Source organism: Mustela putorius, unplaced genomic scaffold (genome assembly GCF_011764305.1).
Source record: "Mustela putorius furo isolate JIRA1106 unplaced genomic scaffold, ASM1176430v1.1 tig00000083_pilon_pilon_pilon, whole genome shotgun sequence".
NCBI lineage: Eukaryota > Metazoa > Chordata > Mammalia > Carnivora > Mustelidae > Mustela > Mustela putorius.
Genome location: NW_025421273.1, coordinates 11,281,028 through 11,299,460, shown reverse-complemented (window position 1 = coordinate 11,299,460; position 18,433 = coordinate 11,281,028). Strand labels below are relative to the sequence as shown.

The 18,433-nt window shown below is 48.1% G+C and overlaps 1 protein-coding gene across 4 annotated transcripts in view; it reads right to left on the bottom strand.

Annotated features, from left to right (window-relative positions):
- NSD2 (nuclear receptor binding SET domain protein 2) overlaps window positions 1-17,203 on the bottom strand; it is a 96,127-nt gene extending 78,924 nt beyond the window's left edge. For 2 of the 4 annotated variants that reach the window (XM_045074681.1, XM_045074695.1), the window contains exon 1: window positions 17,059-17,203. The gene's annotated coding sequence lies outside the window, so the exon portion shown is untranslated. Of the gene's footprint in view, window positions 1-4,494; window positions 4,567-14,608; window positions 14,790-17,058 lie in introns of those variants that run through there. The other 2 variants (XM_045074682.1, XM_045074688.1) reach the window with 2 other exon arrangements.
- Window positions 17,204-18,433: the final 1,230 nt, after the last annotated feature.

The window sequence follows — 18,433 nt, the reverse complement described above, 5'->3', positions numbered from 1 at the left end:
ATGTGCTGAGAGGGAGCTCTCTTGGTCAAAAACATTCTCCATGTCAAAATGTCTTTTAATAACGGAATGTAGCATGAGATCACTGTAAGAAGGAAAGAAAACACCAAAACAGTGAAAAATGAAAAAGATGGAGGTTAAAACAAAAATTAGCAGCGGAGAGCTACCCGTGGGCTTTCCAAGGGGAGCAAGTGTGGAGAGCTTAAGCATCATATCTCTGCTGTTTGTAATAAACTCTAAAGAATTATGTAATTAACTCTTTACATTTCACAGAATACATTTAACATGACCTGACAGACTTGACAACTGGGACGGCTGGGCACCCCTTCAGGGACACATGGAATAGAGGAGGGGTCACCGGTATGAAGGAAGGGGCACCGCTCTCAGAAAAGGGGGGAAGGTTACGCAGAAAACAACAATCACCATTCAAAACTATTTACTGAATACCAGACCAGCAGCAGCAAATAAAGCACATTCCTTATTCTTGTGGAGCTAATATTTTAGAGCAGAGAGAGATCTCACAATACAGATATACAAGTTAGGGAAAAGAGGAAGGAGAAAGATGGGGGGAAGGGCAGAAGATGGCAGGAAGAATGGCTAAGCAATCACCAAAGCTCATTTCCGCCCCGCCCCCCCTCACTGTGCCCACTCCCAATTGCTTGCATGTGCGGCTGCAGCCGGCTCTGTTCATTCTGTGAATCCAACTGAGCAGAGAGCCACAGTAGAGAGGTCTTAATGCTGGGGCAGCAGTGAGGCCTCAGGACAGTCACCAGAACCAAGCCAGAAGAGGGATCAAGCTCTTGAGTCACTCATCTAAGGGCAGAAGAGAGACTTAAATGGAAAACCCAAGTATATAAATAAGATTTGCATGGACAGGGACGCCTGGGTGGCTCAGTTGGTTGGACGACTGCCTTCGGCTCAGGCTGCATCAGGCTCCCAACTCCACGGGGAGTCTGCTTCTCTCTCTGACCTTCTCCTCACTCATGTTCTCTCTCACTGTCTCTCTCTCAAATAAATAAATAAATAAAAATCTTAAAAAAAAAAAAAAACAATTTGCATGGACATATGCACCTCCCTCAATGTTCCCTTGTCTTCTAACATGTCGTACTCACCCACCTGGAATGTATTTTGGTCCTGCCTTCACTGGATGACAAGACCTCCAACCAACCTCCTATCAAAGAACTCTATGTGAAGAACAATGAAATCAGAACAGTTTACCATAAAGCAACAGTTGAGGGCACCAGCCACTCCATGACTCCATCATAAGAATTCCCTTATGAAAGAGATTATACAGAATTCAGAATCTAGAATATACAGGAAAAGTTTTGTTTCTCCTGCAGAAATGCATGTAGGACAGTAAGGACTTTAAAACTGACCTGTTTCTTGTTTTGTTTTGGTTGCAAAAAAGCTTATAGCCAGAGGCAGGTCTCTGTATTAGCCTTGGGCCTACCCATCGCTGCTGCTTTTCTCCCTATGGTATCTTCCTTGGTCCCATTACTGGTTTTTACTCTATATATTCTAAATGTAATAGGTCAAATCTTTGAGACCCTCATACACTGCTAGGGGGGATGAAAAATGGCATAGCTGCTGCAGAAAACAGTCCAGCAGATCTTCAAAAAGTTAAACATACGGTTCTCATGACCCAGCAATTACAATCCTAGGTGTCTACCCAAGAGAGAATTGAAAACATATATTTGTACAAAAACTTGTACAAGAATTTTCATAGCAGGTGCACCTGGTGGCTCAGTTGGTGAAGCATCTGCCTTCAACTCAGGTCATGATCCTGGGGTCCTGGGATCGAGCCCCGTGTTGGGCTCCCGGCTCAGCAGAGAGCCTACTTCTCCTTCTCCCTCTCCCTTTCCTCCTGACTCATGCTCTAATCTTAATAAATAAAATCTTAATAAATAAATATTATTAAATAATAAATAAAATCTTAAAAAAGAAAAATCTTCACAGCAGGACTACTCATAAAAGCAAAAAACAACCCAAATATCCAACAACTGATAAACTGATAAAAGAAATGTGCTCTGCCCATACACTGTTAATACTTAGCCACAAAAAGGAATGAACTCCTGAATGTGGAGTGAGAGAAGCCAGTCACAAAAGGCCACACATGATAGGATTCTATTTCTATGAAATGTCCAGAACAGGCACATCTGCAGAGAAATAAAAGTACAGGAGCCGGGGGATGAGGGAACAGGGAGGGACTGCTAATGAGTATGGACCTTCATAGTAGGATGATGAAAATATTCAAGAATTAGACAGTGGTGGGCGCCTGGGTGGCTCAGTGGGTTAAGCCGCTGCCTTCAGCTCAGGTCATGATCTCAGGGTCCTGGGATGGAGTCCCGCATCGGACTCTCTGCTCAGCCGGGAGCCTGCTTCCCTCTCTCTCTCTCTGCCTGCCTCTCCATCTACTTGTGATCTCTCCCTGTCAAATAAATAAATAAAATCTTAAAAAAAAAAAAAAAAGAATTAGACAGTGGTAATGGTTGTGTAACACTGAGAACATACTGAGCAAACAAAAAAGCAAAAAAGCCCTACTGAAATATAAACCTTAAAATGGCTTAAATGCTGAATTTTATGGTATGTGAATTTTTTTTTTTAAAGATTTTATTTATTTATTTGACAGAGAGAGATCAGAAGCAGGCAAAGAGGCAGGCAGAGAGAGAGAGAAGGAAGCAGGCTCCCGGCCGAGCAGAGAGCCCGATGCGGGGCTCGATCCCAGGACCGTGGGATCATGACCGGAGCCGAAGGCAGCGGCTTAACCCACTGAGCCACCCAGGTGCCCCTATGGTATGTGAATTTTATCTCAATTTCCTAAATATCAAATTTTTGTTGAATGGGAAAGATTAATTAAACATTAAGTTGTACTGATCACTTACCTGTAAAATATTTTCCTATTTTCCTTCTAAAATATACTTAAAGCATAAGGATAATTCACTGAATAGAGCAGTGGCATCTGCTACAAAAATCCTTAGTGCAGGGGCGCCTGGACAGGACATATCAGGGGGTCACAACCCAAGGGGGAGGGGTGCTCAAAGCAGCAAGTTTCCATGGAAGTCCAGCAGTGAAATCTAAGAGGCAGCCAGACCTACCAGGACTCAGGGGGAGACCCCTACTGAGACTGACCGTGGGGTCCTGACCGATCAGCCTTCAATAAAGGCCCCCACCCACAGACCTTCCATCAGCTTCTGGACCTCCATCTTATCAATGGGCCTTCGCTAAAGAGGGCAATCAGGCACTGGAGAAACATCACCGTGAAAAATAAGAATTTTTTTTTAATTAATTTTTTTTTTAGAAACAAGAATTTTAAAAAGCAAAAGAAAACTAGGAATGCAGAGGAACACATAATGCTGGGAAGGAGAGAAACCTCAATGTACATTCCCTTGGTAGTTAAATCAGACTCACTCCTTCCCACTTAAGTTCACTCTGTCTACCTCCAGCTACACTGTCGCCTCTAAGGAGGTGAGTGAGACAGCTCAGGAATGAAGTGGTAGAGAGATCTGCACACTCTACTTTTTAATTCAATCCTCTGCTCAGAGGGGAGCCTGCCTGCTTCCCTTCCTCTCTCTCTGCCTACTTGTGATCTCTGTCAAATAAATAAACAAAATCTTTAAAAAATAAATAAATAAAAATGAATGAATGAATGAATAAAAGGTTATGGGAGAGTGCCTGGGTGGCTAAGTTGGTTAAGCATCTGCCTTCAACTCAGGTCATGATCCCAGGGTTCTGGGATCGAGACTGAGTTGGGCTCTCTGCTCCCCAGGGAGACTGCTTCTCCCTCTCCCACTGCTTGTGTTCACTCTCTCTCTCATTCTGTCAAATAAATAAAATATTTTAAAAACATAAAAATAGGGCACCTGGGTGGCTCAGTGGGTAAAGCCGCTGCCTTAGGCTCAGGTCGTGATCTCAGGGTCCTGGGATCGAGTCCCACATCGGGCTCTCTGCTCAGCGGGGAGCCTGCTTCCCTCTCTCTCTCTCTCTCTCTGCCTGCCTCTCCATCTACTTGTGATTTCTCTCTGTCAAATAAATAAATAAAATCTTAAAATAAATAAATAAATAAAATAAAATAAAATAAAAACATAAAAATAAATATTTTATTTATTTATTGACAGAGAAAGAGAGAGCGCATGAAAATAGTGGGAGGGTCGGGGGAGAGAGAGAATCTCAAGCAGACTCCACGCCAAGCACCAAGCCTGATTGGGAGCTCGATCCCAGGACCCTGAGATCATGACCTCAGCCAAAATCAAGAGTGAGACACTTAACTGATTAAGCCACCCAGGCACCACCCCCATTTTTTTTTTAATCTTGATAATAAGGGTGCCCATGTCCCTGCTCAGCGGGAGTCTGCTTCTCTCTTTGTGCTCTCTCTCAAATGAAGAAAATCTTAGACAAAGATTTTTTTAATTATGAAAGAAATAACTCAAAATGTCCCAGAAACAGAAAGTCGAAAAGACCCATCAAGTGTCAACAATAACAAATGCAAAGGAGACCCACCTGGTTTGGGGTGGGGTGGGGATACAACAGGTCACATGTGAAGAATCAGAGACCCAGAAAGCACCAGCTTTCCTAAAAGAGAAAATTCACATGGAAAACCCAAAAATACTGAAGCAATGCATTCAAATTTTTGAGAAAATTATTTCGAATCCAAATTATATACCTAGCCAAGCTATCAACTAATATAAGAAATGGTTTTGGCATGCTGTCTCAAAAAATGTTGCCTCCCACACATTCTAAGATAAGCAACAGAAGGTATATCACCAAAACATGAAAGTAAATCACAAAAGACATGACACCCAGGAAATGGGGGGGGGGGGGTGGTCCACCTCAGAAGATAAGAATGGACAGCTGTGGGACGCCCAGATGGTGCAGTCATTTAAGTATCCAACTCTTGGTTCTAGCTCAGGTCTCAACTCAGGGTCAGGAGATCCAGGCCCGCATCAAACTCTGTGCTCAACACAGAGTCTGCTTGAGTTTCTTTCTCTTTCTTCCTCTGCCCCTCTCTCCTCTCTCTGTCACTAAAATAAGCCAATCTTTAAAAAAAAAAAAAGGAAAAAATAAAAAATAAAAAAGAATGTGCAGCTGTGCCACAGGCCTATGGAGGAGTCCAGTCTGCAGCAGGAAGACAAACAGCTCCAAGGTCACCAAGAGAAAAACATGCAAGTGACAGAGTGTAACTGACCATCACAAAAGGCTTTTTAAACGGTTCATGTAGAAAACCTGGGACTGAATTACCAATAGATGCATAGAAAACTAAGCAAACAATAGCATAAAATAACAAGCAAAAAATAACATAATTATTTCCACTAGGAAAACAAGTCATATAAGAAAATAAATATTATCACTCACAGTGTATGATTTAGCTGAACAATATAATAGCTGGTAAATATTCATTTAAACCAGAAATTATTATAAAACTGTGGTGGATTAAAGATAGTCAAAAATTCTCTCTCACTCCACCCCAACAAAGAAATGTCTTAGGTTTCCACACTCTTTCATCTGGCCTGGGCCTGTGACTGCTTTTCCTGAGAGAACATGACAAAAGCAATGCCACGCCAGGGCCAGCTGATCCCTTGAAAGGGCTGGCAGGGCTCACCTCCTTCCACCATGCTGTGAGGAAGCCCAAGCAGCTTCATGGCTTCTGGCGAGAACTGAGGCCTACAGTCAGCCAACAGTCAATACCAGCATGCCAGCCAAATGAATGAAACAGTCCCTACAGCAGAAACAAGATAACTGTGGCATACTATGTCCAGACTGCAAAACCAGTAAATGCTATATTTTCAGAGAATATATTACATAGAGAGGACCAAAATACCACAATGTTGGGAAGAAGCAGGGAAGGTAAAGCAGGAGGACAGGGGAATAAGAAAGTTAAATCCTTATCTCCCAATGATGAACATGACACACAATATATATAAATCTGAAAGTTCTCAGGGCACCTGGGGGCTCAGTGGGTTAAAGCCTCTGCCTTCAGCTCAGGTCATGATCTCAGGATTCTGGAATAGAGCCCCCCATCAGGCTCTCTGCTCAGCAGGGAGCCTGCTTCCTCCTCTCTCTCTGCCTGCCTCTCTGCCTACTTGTGGTATCTGTCAAATAAATAAATAAAATCTTAAAAAAAAAAAAAAAAGAAAGTTCTCAAGTCAGCAAAAAAAAAAGTCATTTTTCTAAAGTATAGAGAGATATAAGAAATAGTTAAAAGAATAGGGCAGCTGCCTCGTGGAATACGGAAACAGAGTGTTCTTTATGCTTGGCCCCAAGGAGTCACCTTGGGAGTCCTGAAAAGGCAGAATGTAAAGAGCAAATTCCCATTAAAACATATGTTCACTTTTAGGGGCGCCTGGATGGCTAGTGGGTTAAACCTCTGCCTTCGGCTCAGGTCATGATCTCAGGGTCCTGGGATCGAGCCCCGCGTCGGGCTCTCTGCTCAGCGGGGAGCCTGCTTCCTCCTCTCTCTCTGCCTACTTGTGATCTGTCAACTAAATAAATAAAATCTTAAAAAAAAAAAAAAAGTTCACTTTTAATGGACCATCAAGACACAGATATCCTCTATCTCAGAAGTTTATCAACCAACAAAAATAATCAGTGGCCCTCTCCAAAGGAAGTAGAGAGGGTAATGATCAATGAGGTCTTCTGTTACTCTTTCTTCAGAACCAGGAGGTCACCTGCAATGACACTGCACTCACCCACGGCAGGGGCCTGACAGTGGGGCACTGGGTGCCACCCTGCTTCAGCCTGTTACTGATATAATCTGCTAATTCACACAGATCCCTAAAGCAGCCAGGAGCATTCTGGTATCTGAGAAATGCACAGGAGCTTAGCCTCCAAAGTTAGGACAAACAAGAATCACTATAATTTTTTTTTCTCAAAGAAGTTATAAGCAGTTGAATTTAAAAAAAAAAAAATACCCTCTTATACAAATTTCAGAACTAAACAGAAAGAACCCAATAAACTGTTAGCATGATGCATAATCCCAACTCATGTTCCACAGATAAAGTATACAATTTCAAATACAGAAGAGAGAAAGACCTAATATTCAGCTTTCATTCTGGGTACTGCTGCTGCCAACAAAACACACTTTTTCCTCCCACCTGAGGAAGACCAGGCTGTCTGAAGTCAGACAGCTCCTCTGTGTTCTCAAGCCAGCTCATGCCTCCACCTCAGACCATTACATGGAAGAATCTGAAGAGATGAGAGTAAAGGGGCCTCATCACCAGACCCCAGACAGTGCTCAGCAACACCCCAGTCACACAGACCAAAACCAGGCACTTTTAAGTCAGCCGCAGGCTCTCCTTATCACCCATGTATCCAAAGTGTGCTGCAGCTCTCTGATCTGGCCACGGGGACAGCAGTCAGTGCCCATACCTCAACAGGCAATAGTCCGTTCAACTCAAATACACTGGGCACTTACATATGCAACATGATTCTAGGGTTACAGAAGGGAACTAGAGAGTTGTGTCCTGCCTCAAGAAGCTTCCACTCAAGAGGGGAGGCCAGATGGGGTAAAATAAACAAGGTAATGGCTATTGTGGATAAAAACAGTCAGAGGGGATCAAGGGAGCACACATGGAGCAAGTTGAAATGGGGGAGCAATGCGGGCTTCACTGAGAAACTGACATTTGAACAAAGAAGTAAAAAAAAATTTTAAAGATTCCTAATAGGTTTTCCTTTGTTTCTGAGCCCTGAAACTGAAGTAAATATAAATGCTTACAAAAGAATATTTTGTCTAGACAGTGACTAGTATAGCCATCCACTGTTGTCAGACAAAAACACAGGGGCCATCCCTAACATCTCTCCCCTCACCATCTCCCACATCCCTAAAAACAAGCTTTATCAGTTTTTTTTTAAGATTTTATTTATTTATTCGACTCAGAGAGAGAGAGAGAGAGAGAGATCATAAGTAGGCAGAGAGGCAGGCAGAGAGAGAAGGGGAAGCAGGCTCCCTGCTGAGCAGAGAGCCCGATGTGGGGCTCGATCCCAGGACCCTGAGACCATGACCCGAGCCGAGAGCAGAGGCTCAACCCACTGAGCCACCCAAGCTTTATCAGTTTTATTCCAGCCAGAATCCTTCCTACCTAAGCCTACCTACTTCCCTCCACATCCACAGTCTCAGTGTTAGCCCGCCACCACCATCCTTCACCAGACTAACACCACAAACTCCTAACTGGCTTATCAATCAGCAAACTCAGAGGCAGTTCTTCTCAAAGTAGAATGCGTCAGAATCACATGAAAAGCTCATTTGCACAGACTGCTGGACCCCACTCCAGAGCTTATGACTCAGTAGGTCAAGGGCAGGCCTGTAAATCTGCATTTCTAACAAGTTCCCAGGTGATCAATGCTGCCAGTCTGGGAACCAGATGTTGAGACCCACTGGACTAGGCTGTACAGCAGTAACAAGCCCCAAAGCAGTCACTTGTTCTTGGCTCCACTCAAAGGTTTCTTTCTTGTGTACAGCATGTTATCTATCTGCTTCTACAGTTAGAATCAGGAAAAGAAAATGCAACAAAGCATGGGGCACCTGGGTGGCTCAGTATTGGGCCTTTACCTTCGGCTCAGGTCATGATCTCAGGGTCCTGGGATCGAGCCCCGAGTCAGGCTCTCTGCTTGGCGGGGAGCCTGCTTCCCCCTGCCTCTCTGCCTACTTGTGATCTCTCTCTCTCTCTGTTAAATAAATAAAATCTTTTAAAAATTTTCTTAAAGATAAAGAAAATACAACAAAGCATACATCTCTCAGATCTTCCAGTCGAAGTGAAAGGTCACTTTTCATTGTCCAAAGCAAATTACATAGCCATACCACAATCCAGGGGGCAAAACTGCTCAATCCTACAAGGCCCCCAAATAAAGGTGACCGGAAAACTCCCAGTGCAGACAAACACTAGTAACCGCAGCGTGGTCTCCTGTACCCTACTCTTCACTCTCCCCTAACCCTCTCATTACCAACTCTACAGAAAACTCTGAGAAAGGCACTTCCCAAAACAAATGGATGCTTATCTCACACACACAGCCCACCTTTCCTTAAAACCCTTCAAGGGCTTCACATCTTAGGGTGAAAATCCTTAATACAGCCCCAAAACATCTGCACCCTCCCCCCTACAGTCTTGTTTGGCACACAGTTCCCTTTACCCTCTGCTCTAGCCAAACTGGTCCCCTTTCTGCTTCTAAAAGACCTAAGGGTCTTTTTTTTTTTTTAAGATTTTATTTATTTATTTGACAGACAGAGATCACAAGTAGGCAGAGGCAGGCAGAGAGAGAGAGAAAGGGAAGCAGGCTCCCCGCTGAGCAGGATCCCAGGATCCTGGGATCATCACCTGAGCTGAAGGCAGAGGCTTTAACCCACTGAGCCACCCAGGCGCCCCTATCCCAGGGTCTTTGCAGAGACTGCTCCCTCCTCCAGAATACTCGTGCCTACCTCTACCAAGTGTACCGAGTCCCCAGTTACATACAATCACCCTGCAGATGCTACTAGATGCATTCAACATTTCCTTCGTGACTTTTTTTTCCCCTTTTTGTTATGGAACATTCCAAATACACATAAAGGTAGACAGAATAAGTACAGTCCCGTGTACCCATCAACCTTGGCCAGTCCTGATCCAGCCACACACTTACTACCCCCTCTTCATAGAATGGTGAAGCAAATCCCAGATGTTGTATCATTTCATAGGTAAGTAGCTGTATGTGTCTCTAAAAGTTACAAATTCTTTTCTTTCTTTCTTTTTTTTTTTTTAAATAAGCTCTACTACACCCACGTGGGGCTTGAACTCAGGATGCAGAGATCAAGAGTCCCATGCTCCACCGCCGGAGCCAGCAAGGCACCCCTCAAATTCTTTTAACATAACAGAACATTATGGCAGCTAAGAAAAAAAGAAATTCCTTGAGGTGCCTATTGGCTCAGTCGTTAAACATCTGCCTTTGGCTCAGGTCATGATCCCCCGGTCCTGAGACTGAGCCCCACATCAGGCTCCCTGCCCAGGGGGAAGCCTGCTTCTCCCCCTCCCACTCCCCCTGCTTGTATGCCCTATGTGTCTCTCTCTCTCTCTGTCAAATAAATAAATAAAGTCTTTAAAAAAAATTCCTTAATGACAAATCTAGTCAGTGTTCCAATTCCTAAGTGTCTCAAATATCAAAGGTGATGTTTAGCCATGTCTCTAACTGACCTGTCTGGGACACAACTAAGCCCTCCACAGTACAATTTTGTTCCCTGTTGAAAAGATCAGGTTACTGGACTTGTGGGTTTCCCAAGTTTTGAGTTCTGCTGATGATGATCCTGTGGTATAGTATAACATGTTCCTTTCCCCTATTACTTCCCATAAATTGCTTGTTGGACATAGAACCTTGATCAGAATGAGGTCCAATTATTTGGCAAGACTATTTCACAGGATTTTCAAAGACATGATCTTTGTCCACTGTCTCCGTGGTTTCATCCCCCTCACCAGTCTGTAAACTCCACGGGATAAAGGACATAGACTCTGGCTCATCACTGGAACCCAGCCGACACTCAGTGAATGAAGAAATGTTAGAAAGAAGTATACCACCATACCGACTAACAAAAACATAATAGCCCACCTTCCTAAACATGTATAGATAGCTTTATGTTAAAATGTCCCCTGAGAGGCAGAACAAGTAAGTTCCCAGAGTACAGAATCAAAGGTCAGGCCTTGCAGGAGTTCTAATCACTTACAGCCTTGTGACTTTGGGTCATTACTTAATATCTTTGGGATTCAGTTCCCTGCTGTGAGGATTCAATAAGAGGTAAAGAATATTCAAGGCTCAAAGCCATACAGAGAAAAGCTTTACCCAGATGGCACCAACTCCAAATCTTTCAGGGGAAGCAAAACAGAAACCTCTTATTTCTAACATATTTGAATTCTTTAAATCTAGGAATTCACATTTTTATGGAACAAAACACTTTAGGAAAACAAGACTCAAAACCTATCTCTGCTTCTTAACAGAGTACTTATGTGCACTATTCAAAGACCAGAAGACAAGTCAGAAGGCCCTCTCCTTGAACAGCTCACAACCCAGAACAGAAGGAGGGGCAAAACTCACATGATGTACTGTCATGACAGGGTCCAACACTCCTAAAAAAACGACAAACTTGGGAGGAAAAAAACAAACAAACAAACCAAAAACCCCATATCAAGTGCTCTGGGTGCAGGGTGGGCAACACCAGTGGCAATGAAAGGCTGGGCCATGAGAGGAGCACAGCAGCGCCAAAAGGGATAAGCGAGGAACAAGCAACAGCACAAAGACCCATGGGACAGAGCCCAGCTCATCACCAGAGCCACAGCAGCCAGACAATGAGATCTCAGTACCGCCACAAAGGAATAACCAACAAAGATGCCAGAAAAACACGCAGGGGCCACACGCTACACTCAAGAGCTAGAACTTCCTCTATAGAGGGAACAGTAAGGCACCAAGGACACATTATTGACTGATTGGTAAGATCAGAACTTCCATTTGGAAGGAACAGATAGATGAGAAACTAGGCCCACCTTCTCTTTCACTAGTCACAGGGAGATAAAAATGGTGCCTGATCCACCCAATCTTTCAAATTATGAATACCAGAATCACCTGGGCCAAATCTGATCTGTTCTCTTATTTTGAGCCCTATGCTTACCAGAGCCCATCAATGCCACTTCAGCCCCACTTCTTGCATCTACCCACTCTTTCTACTCCTACCTCCTGTGCCTTGAGGGCCACCATTCTCAAGCACTGGGCCATGAGCTTCCTCTCTGACATGTGTTACCTGCCCACGGCCCTCTGCCTTTCCAACTTCACAGCAAGGCACATGCTCACATCACTCCCCTTCACCCACACGCTTGAGACATATTATATCCCTGACATCAAAGAACTGAGGGTCCATTCACTCAAACAATCACTGATAGTCACTGAGGCACTGTTCCAGGCACTTGGGGGTATGACAGTAATCAAAGCCAGAAGTAAAAGAAGTCCTCACCCTTACAGACATCTCAATGTAGTCAGGTAGATGAAAAAATAAGTAAAACACACAAAATGTCAAAGGATAAGTGCTATGGAGGAAAAGCTAAAGCAGATGGGAAGTGCCAGGTGGCAACAGGGTCTTTTAAATCAGTGGTCAGGGAAAGTGCCTGGGAAGAAGTTTGAGCAAAGACCTAAAAGCAGGCAAGGAGCAAACAATACAGGTGTCCAGGGAAGAACACTCCAGGCAGAAGAAACAGCAAGTGCAGCAGTCTGAGGCCTGAAGCATGGCTATGGTCCTTGAGATGGGCAAGAAGCCAGGGTGCCTGTAGTAGAGTGAGAATGGACAGTGGGCAAAGGTGGGTGAAGCAACCACAAATTGCTCAAGGCATAATTATGAGAGCCTCTCAAAACAAAGACTTGGGTGGTTTTCTAGGAGTGAGGTCCAAGCTGAGAGTTGACTGAGAGGCAGTTAACAGGAAAAGCCAACTGGGCCACATATACCTGGCGGGGGGGAGGGGGAGTGGTGATGTGTTGGGGAAAAGGGGTGGCAAACACTGATCATGCAAACGTCCAAAAGTACAGCAGCAAGTGAAGGACTAAAGTGAGAAATAGCGGGGCGCCTGGGTGGCTCAGTGGGTTAAGCCGCTGCCTTCGACTCAGGTCATGATCTCAGGGTCCTGGGATCGAGTCCCGCGTCGGGCTCTTTGCTCAGCAGGGAGCCTGCTTCCTCCTCTCTCTCTGCCTGCCTCTCTGCCTACTTGTGATCTCTGTCTGTCAAATAAATAAATAAAATCTTTAAAAAAAAAAAAAAAGGGAGAAATAGGAAGTGCAGTTAGAGTTAGAAAACCAGGGGGACATTGGTCTTGAATCCCAAAGTGCAATGGAGATCCCTGAAAAATGGGGCCTCACATGATCACGTGTGCATTTTGGAAAGTCCTGGCAGGATGTAGAGATCTGACTGAGGGTAGTAAAATTGGAGTCAGAAACACACTTTCTAATCTGTTGGCCACCAGCATACAGCAGCAAAAACATACGTAAAAAATTAACTGAAACCTGAAGACACTGCTGATATAAATACATCCTTTAACAGCATAACAGACAATTCGTATCATCAACTCTTTCAAAGACAGCTTAAAAATGGAGGTCCCAACTCCTTCCAGTAATAAACATTGTTTCTCTATATACCTGCCAGGGAAGTCTCACTACTGAGGTTTTTGAGCTATAAGCCAGCACTCAGCTTAACCAACACTTTGCAAACTCTATACTTGTGTTTTGTTGAAACCATTTAAGTATTACAGAAATAAGATGGTTTGAGAATTATATGTAGCCATTTGCTTTTTGGAAGGCAGACTCAAGGATAAAACTACTTTGTGGTTTGTCTTAATTCTTTTACCTAGCAATCCAAATTTCATCAAATCAATCAGCTCCTTCAAAAGCTATACTGCAACCAAGAGACAAATGCAAAATGCTGACAAGTCCCTGGGGTAACCAATGTTAAGTCTTTTTCTCCCCCAAGAGCTTCGTGTAAACAACCATTCCTGATAAAGAAATTAACAAATCATATAAAGACAGTGTGTGAAGTACCAGCCTAAGCCTTCTTTCACATAGCCTCTAGCTTTTGTATTTCATATACTTTATATTCTTTTTACCTTGCCCAGCAATACAGAAAGATATAGTAAAAACATCGCTGCTTACTTCATTTTGGTGGTTGGGACAGGTCTGTTCTACTACTCATTATACTTACATATTTGCAATGTTTCATCATTAACTTTTTTTTTTTAATTTTTATTTATTTATTTGACAGAGATCACAGGTAGGCAGAGAGGCAGAGAGAGAGGAAGGGAAGCAGGCTCCCTGCTGAGGACCCTGGGATCATGACCTGAGCCGAAGGCAGAGGCTTTAACCTGCTGAGCCACCCAGGCGCCCCCATCATTAACTTTTTATTTAACATTTGAGTTAGCTATGATGAGGAAAGGAAAAGGGAACAGCCCTGCTTGGCAAACATGGTCTTAGCTCCCCAATTAAAGCAGGATGATTGAGACGCCTGGGTGGCCTCAGTCAGTTAAGCATCTGCCTTCAACTGGGGTCATGATCCCAGGGTCCTGGGATCGTGTCCTGCATCCGGCTCCTTGCTTGGCAGGGAGCCTGCTTGTCCCTCTGCCTTCCACTCCCCCTGCTTGTGTGCGAGCTCCCTCTGACAAATAAAATCATAATAAAAAATAAAAATAAAGCAGGGTGACCTTAGGCCAGCCCCTTATTTTCCATACTCAGCTTCTTCCAGAGGATCCCTTTCTGCTCCAATAGGACTTACAAAAAGGCAAACAGGCCAGATGCTGACATTAAAACGGGTTGTTTATCGTAAGTCATATGCCCATTTATTCAGCATTTACTGAGTGCCTGTCATGAGAAGGTACCAACAGAGCCTGGGCTACCCAAGGCTAGGGGAGTCTTATCTCCCAATGGTTCACCCAACAGAGAGAAAGGTCACATATGGCCATTAAAAGGCTAGGTACTCTGTACTCCAAAACACAGAGAAGCAGTGCTCCACATCCACCAACAGTCCACGCAAAAGGTTTGAAGTGAGGACAGGGCACCACATATTTGGAGCCCAAAGACACAGTTACTAAAGTCCACCAGAAGAGAAAAGTGAAGCTCAGGAAACTAAGATGCTTACCCAAAACTGCATACACTCTCAGGCAAGCGGGAGCAACAGCAACAACTGCGTACACCAGAAGATGGGAGTGTAAAGCTCGTATTTTCAGTTCCCGCTGGTTAAAGTGTTGACTTAGAAAGGTTATTTGCCCCAATTGAAAAGGGGCAGAGTTGGGCGCCTGGGTGGCTCAGTGGGTTAAGCCGCTGCCTTCAGCTCGGGTCATGATCTCAGGGTCCTGGGATGGGAGTCCTGCATGGGGCTCTCTGCTCATCGGGGAGCCTGCTTCCTCCTCTCTCTCTCTGCCTGCCTCTCTGTCTACTTGTGGTCTCTGTCAAATAAATAAAATCTTAAAAAAAAAAAAAAAGATAAAAATAAATTAAAAAAAAATAAAAATAAAAGGGGCAGAGTGATAAACTTCAGCATCATCTTAGCACATTCTTTTACATGCTCTTGGTGGCAAAAAACCCTATCTCAGACGGCTCACATTTTATTGGCATCCTCCTCTCCCAGCACTCCTCAGGAAGTCTATTCCACTTACTCTTACATGTTTTACACTGAAGCATCAAGCCATAAAAAAGGAAGTAACTAATTAGTTTACATTCCGCTATAGGAGTAAACTTGTAAAAGCTGGGACTACTTAGGGGAGGAAAGGACATCCGAGTAGGTGGGAGGCCCAACCCACTCTTCCTTCACTACAGTCACAGAGCCTCTCCTTTCTGACATCTAGTTCCTGCAGTTCCGACTTACTCTTCATTGGGCTCCTCACAGTTCAGCAGGTACTCCCTGTTTTAACAGTTCCACATAAATTACTTGCCAAAAAAGTGTAAGCTGCTGCAGTGGGCAACCTGCTCACCTTACTGTTGCACTCTAGTGTTTCCACGAATGGCACGCACACACACGAATACACAGCCCCTCATTCTTCAAAATTCGGTTATAAATTGAACACTCCCTGCTGCAGTCTGGGGCCAGCCTAATTGGGGGGAATGCAGGGGGGTGTGGGGGGCGTATTTTGTACTGAACAGATCAAAGCTCTCACAAACTCACAACCACGCAGTAAGCCCTCACTTCACCAACCACTAGCCCCAAACTGAAGGCTGCTGGGCGTCTGAGAAAATGGAAGAAAAGGAAAGGAAATGACTCAAAGTAATCGTGCTTCAGGCATGAGTTGAGTCCTGCTCACTTCCAGCGGAGAGCTGAGATCTGAACTATGGCCGGCTGTGGGGAGAAGAACACACGCCAGGCACAGGAGGAGAGGGCGGTGCGCGCAGGGCTCGCTCCCCGCGCCTTATTGTCTGGAGTCGAGCTTCTCCAGGAGTGTTGCTCTCTTCCCACCTCAATATGGAACTAGGACATTTCAAACATTTGAAGAAAGGAAAGTGAAGGTCCCAGCCGCATAAATGGGGCGGCTTCTTACCTAACATCTCCATAACCTTATTTAAAAATACAGAAAACGCAGTAAGGAGCGTGGGTGCTGTGGGTGCGCGGTGGCTCCGGGACAGATTTCAGCTGTTGGGCGATGAAGGCGCCTCGGTGTGTAACTCATTTAAAAGTCGGGCCCGGAAAACCCAAGCGTGGGCTGTCAGCGCTGCACAAGTTAGCTAACCGAGCCCCGAGTCCACGCCTTAGGGAGCCGGCCTCTCTCCCCTGGTGCGGCTAGCCCAGCACGCACCCCCCGGGGCCGACGGGCGGCGGAAGGGCGGCCGCGATACTAAGTTTCCACCCGAATGTCAAAGCCGTGGCCACTCCCGTCCTGAGCGTGGAGCGGGAGCTGGCCGACCCCGCGGCGGGCCCACAGCCGTTCCCCCGAAACTCAAGCCCGGCATTCTGGAAATGCCGAGGTTCCCAACCGCCCTTCTCGTGAGTGGGGCCGAGCCGGCCGTGCGGCCGGGAGGACGCGTCTATGCGCGTCCTGAGGCCTCGGGGCTCCGCGGCGGCGCCGGGGGCCGGGGCAGCGCGCGCCCACAGCCCCGGGCGGGGTCCCCACGCCCAGCCCGCGCCTCCACCTGCCAAGGCCCGGCCCGGCTCCCGGGCGCCCGCGCTGACCAACGGCCCGCGTCCCTGAGTGTCACCCGCGGACCCACCGCAGACAAAAAAAAGCGCCTCAGCGCCGACCCGGCGCGCCCCTCCCACCGCCGGCCACGGCCCGGGCCCGCGCCTCACAAAGGCCGGCCCGGCTCGCTCAGCGCCGCCGCAAACAAAGGCCGCCCGGCCCGCAGGCCGGCACAGGTGCAGCCGCCGGCGGCCGGGCCCAACATGGCCGCGGCCGCCCGACGCCCGGCCCCGTTAGCCGCGGCCGCCCCCGCCCCGCCGGCCTCCCTGGTTCTCCTGCCCCCCCCCACGCCCGGCCCCGCGAGCCCTCGGCTCGGCGGCCCCTCAGCGCCTCAGGCCCTCGGGCCCCCCGGATCCCCGGACCCCCGGGCCCCTCAGCCCCTCAGGCCCGCGGCGGCGGTTGGGCCGGCGGCTCCAGTGACCTGTTGTGCGTCGCATCCTCCGGCGGCGGCTCTCCCGGCGCGGCGGCTCCGGCGGCGGCGGGCCGGGGAGGGGGCCGGGGCCGCGGGGGAGGGAGGGCCGAGGGAGGGGAGGGGGCGGCGGCGGCGGCGGGCGCAGCGCGGCCAGGCCGAGGCTCTCCGCGCGCGGCGCCGACCCCGCCCCCGCGCCTCCCGCCCGCCGCCGCCGCCGCCGGGCCGCCGCCGCCTCGCAGAAGCCGCGGGAAAGTGCGCGCAGCTGATTGGCTGCCGCGCTCGCGGGGCTGCGGCCGGGCTTTTCAAATCCGCGCCGGGCGGGGCGCGCGGGCGGGCGGGGCGCGGGACAGGCGGGGACCGGGCGGGGGGTGCGGGGGTGCGACCGGGCGGGCTGGGGGGGCGGTGGCGCGGGGCCGGGGCCGCGGGACCCCGCGAGCCGCCTCAGACCAGCATGAAGCGCGCGTCCCGCTCCCGCTACTCAGCCGGGCGCGTGCCTGGCGGCGGCTAAACCCAAAGCCCGGAGCCGGGAGCCCGAGGCCGGAGCCGGCGGGAGCGAGGTGACGTCACGGCCGCGCGCCCAATCGGCGCCCGCTAACCGGCCCCGCGCGATCGCGGCCCCAGCCGGGACGCGCGGCGGCTGATCGGGGATGTGGGACCCCGGTGCCGCTAGCTCCCCGCCCCCGGCGTGTCCTGCGCTCGCACGTGCCCTTCGGACAGCAGTTCAGTGGCCAGTGGCCGGTGCGTGCGGCAGCGCGGGGTCATCGCACGAGGGTCGCCAGCCCCGCACCCAGGGGTCACCCACGCCCCTACCTCGAGGACAGTAAGAAGGCGCCCGGGACAGGAAGCGCGGTGGCGCGGGGAAGGCAGAGATCCAGTTCCAACTGCCCCTGCACATGGAAAGCAAGCTGGACGCCCCAGAGGAGCCCCTACACACATACACACACACACACACACCTGCGCTCCTGGAACCTGCATTACAGACTTGACTTAGAGGGTCCCGAACAATGAGACCGAGCGTGGAAAACAGGCCGGAGGACAACCGGCCAGCACGATGGTGTTGGAGGCTTCCTGCAGAGTATCTGCAGGGTGTGGATTCAACCATCGCCCTCACCCCCCGGACTCAAGTCTGGTCTGGAGCTAGGTGGAGTGGGGGATCTGTTGTCAGCTAGGAGATGTGACATTCCAGTGAGGCTGCCGTGGGGCAAAGGGGCTGGCTACCAGGAGCCCCTCCAGGAATGCCAGCCTGTAGTCAGAGACCATTTTCCAGAAGATCTCTCTGATTGTGAGGAGGATAGTGGGCTGGTAGGGTGACACAGAGATGGGCCACTCAGATCCCCTAACAGTCTTCCTGCTAAACCTCCAGCTACTACCTTCTATAGGCAGC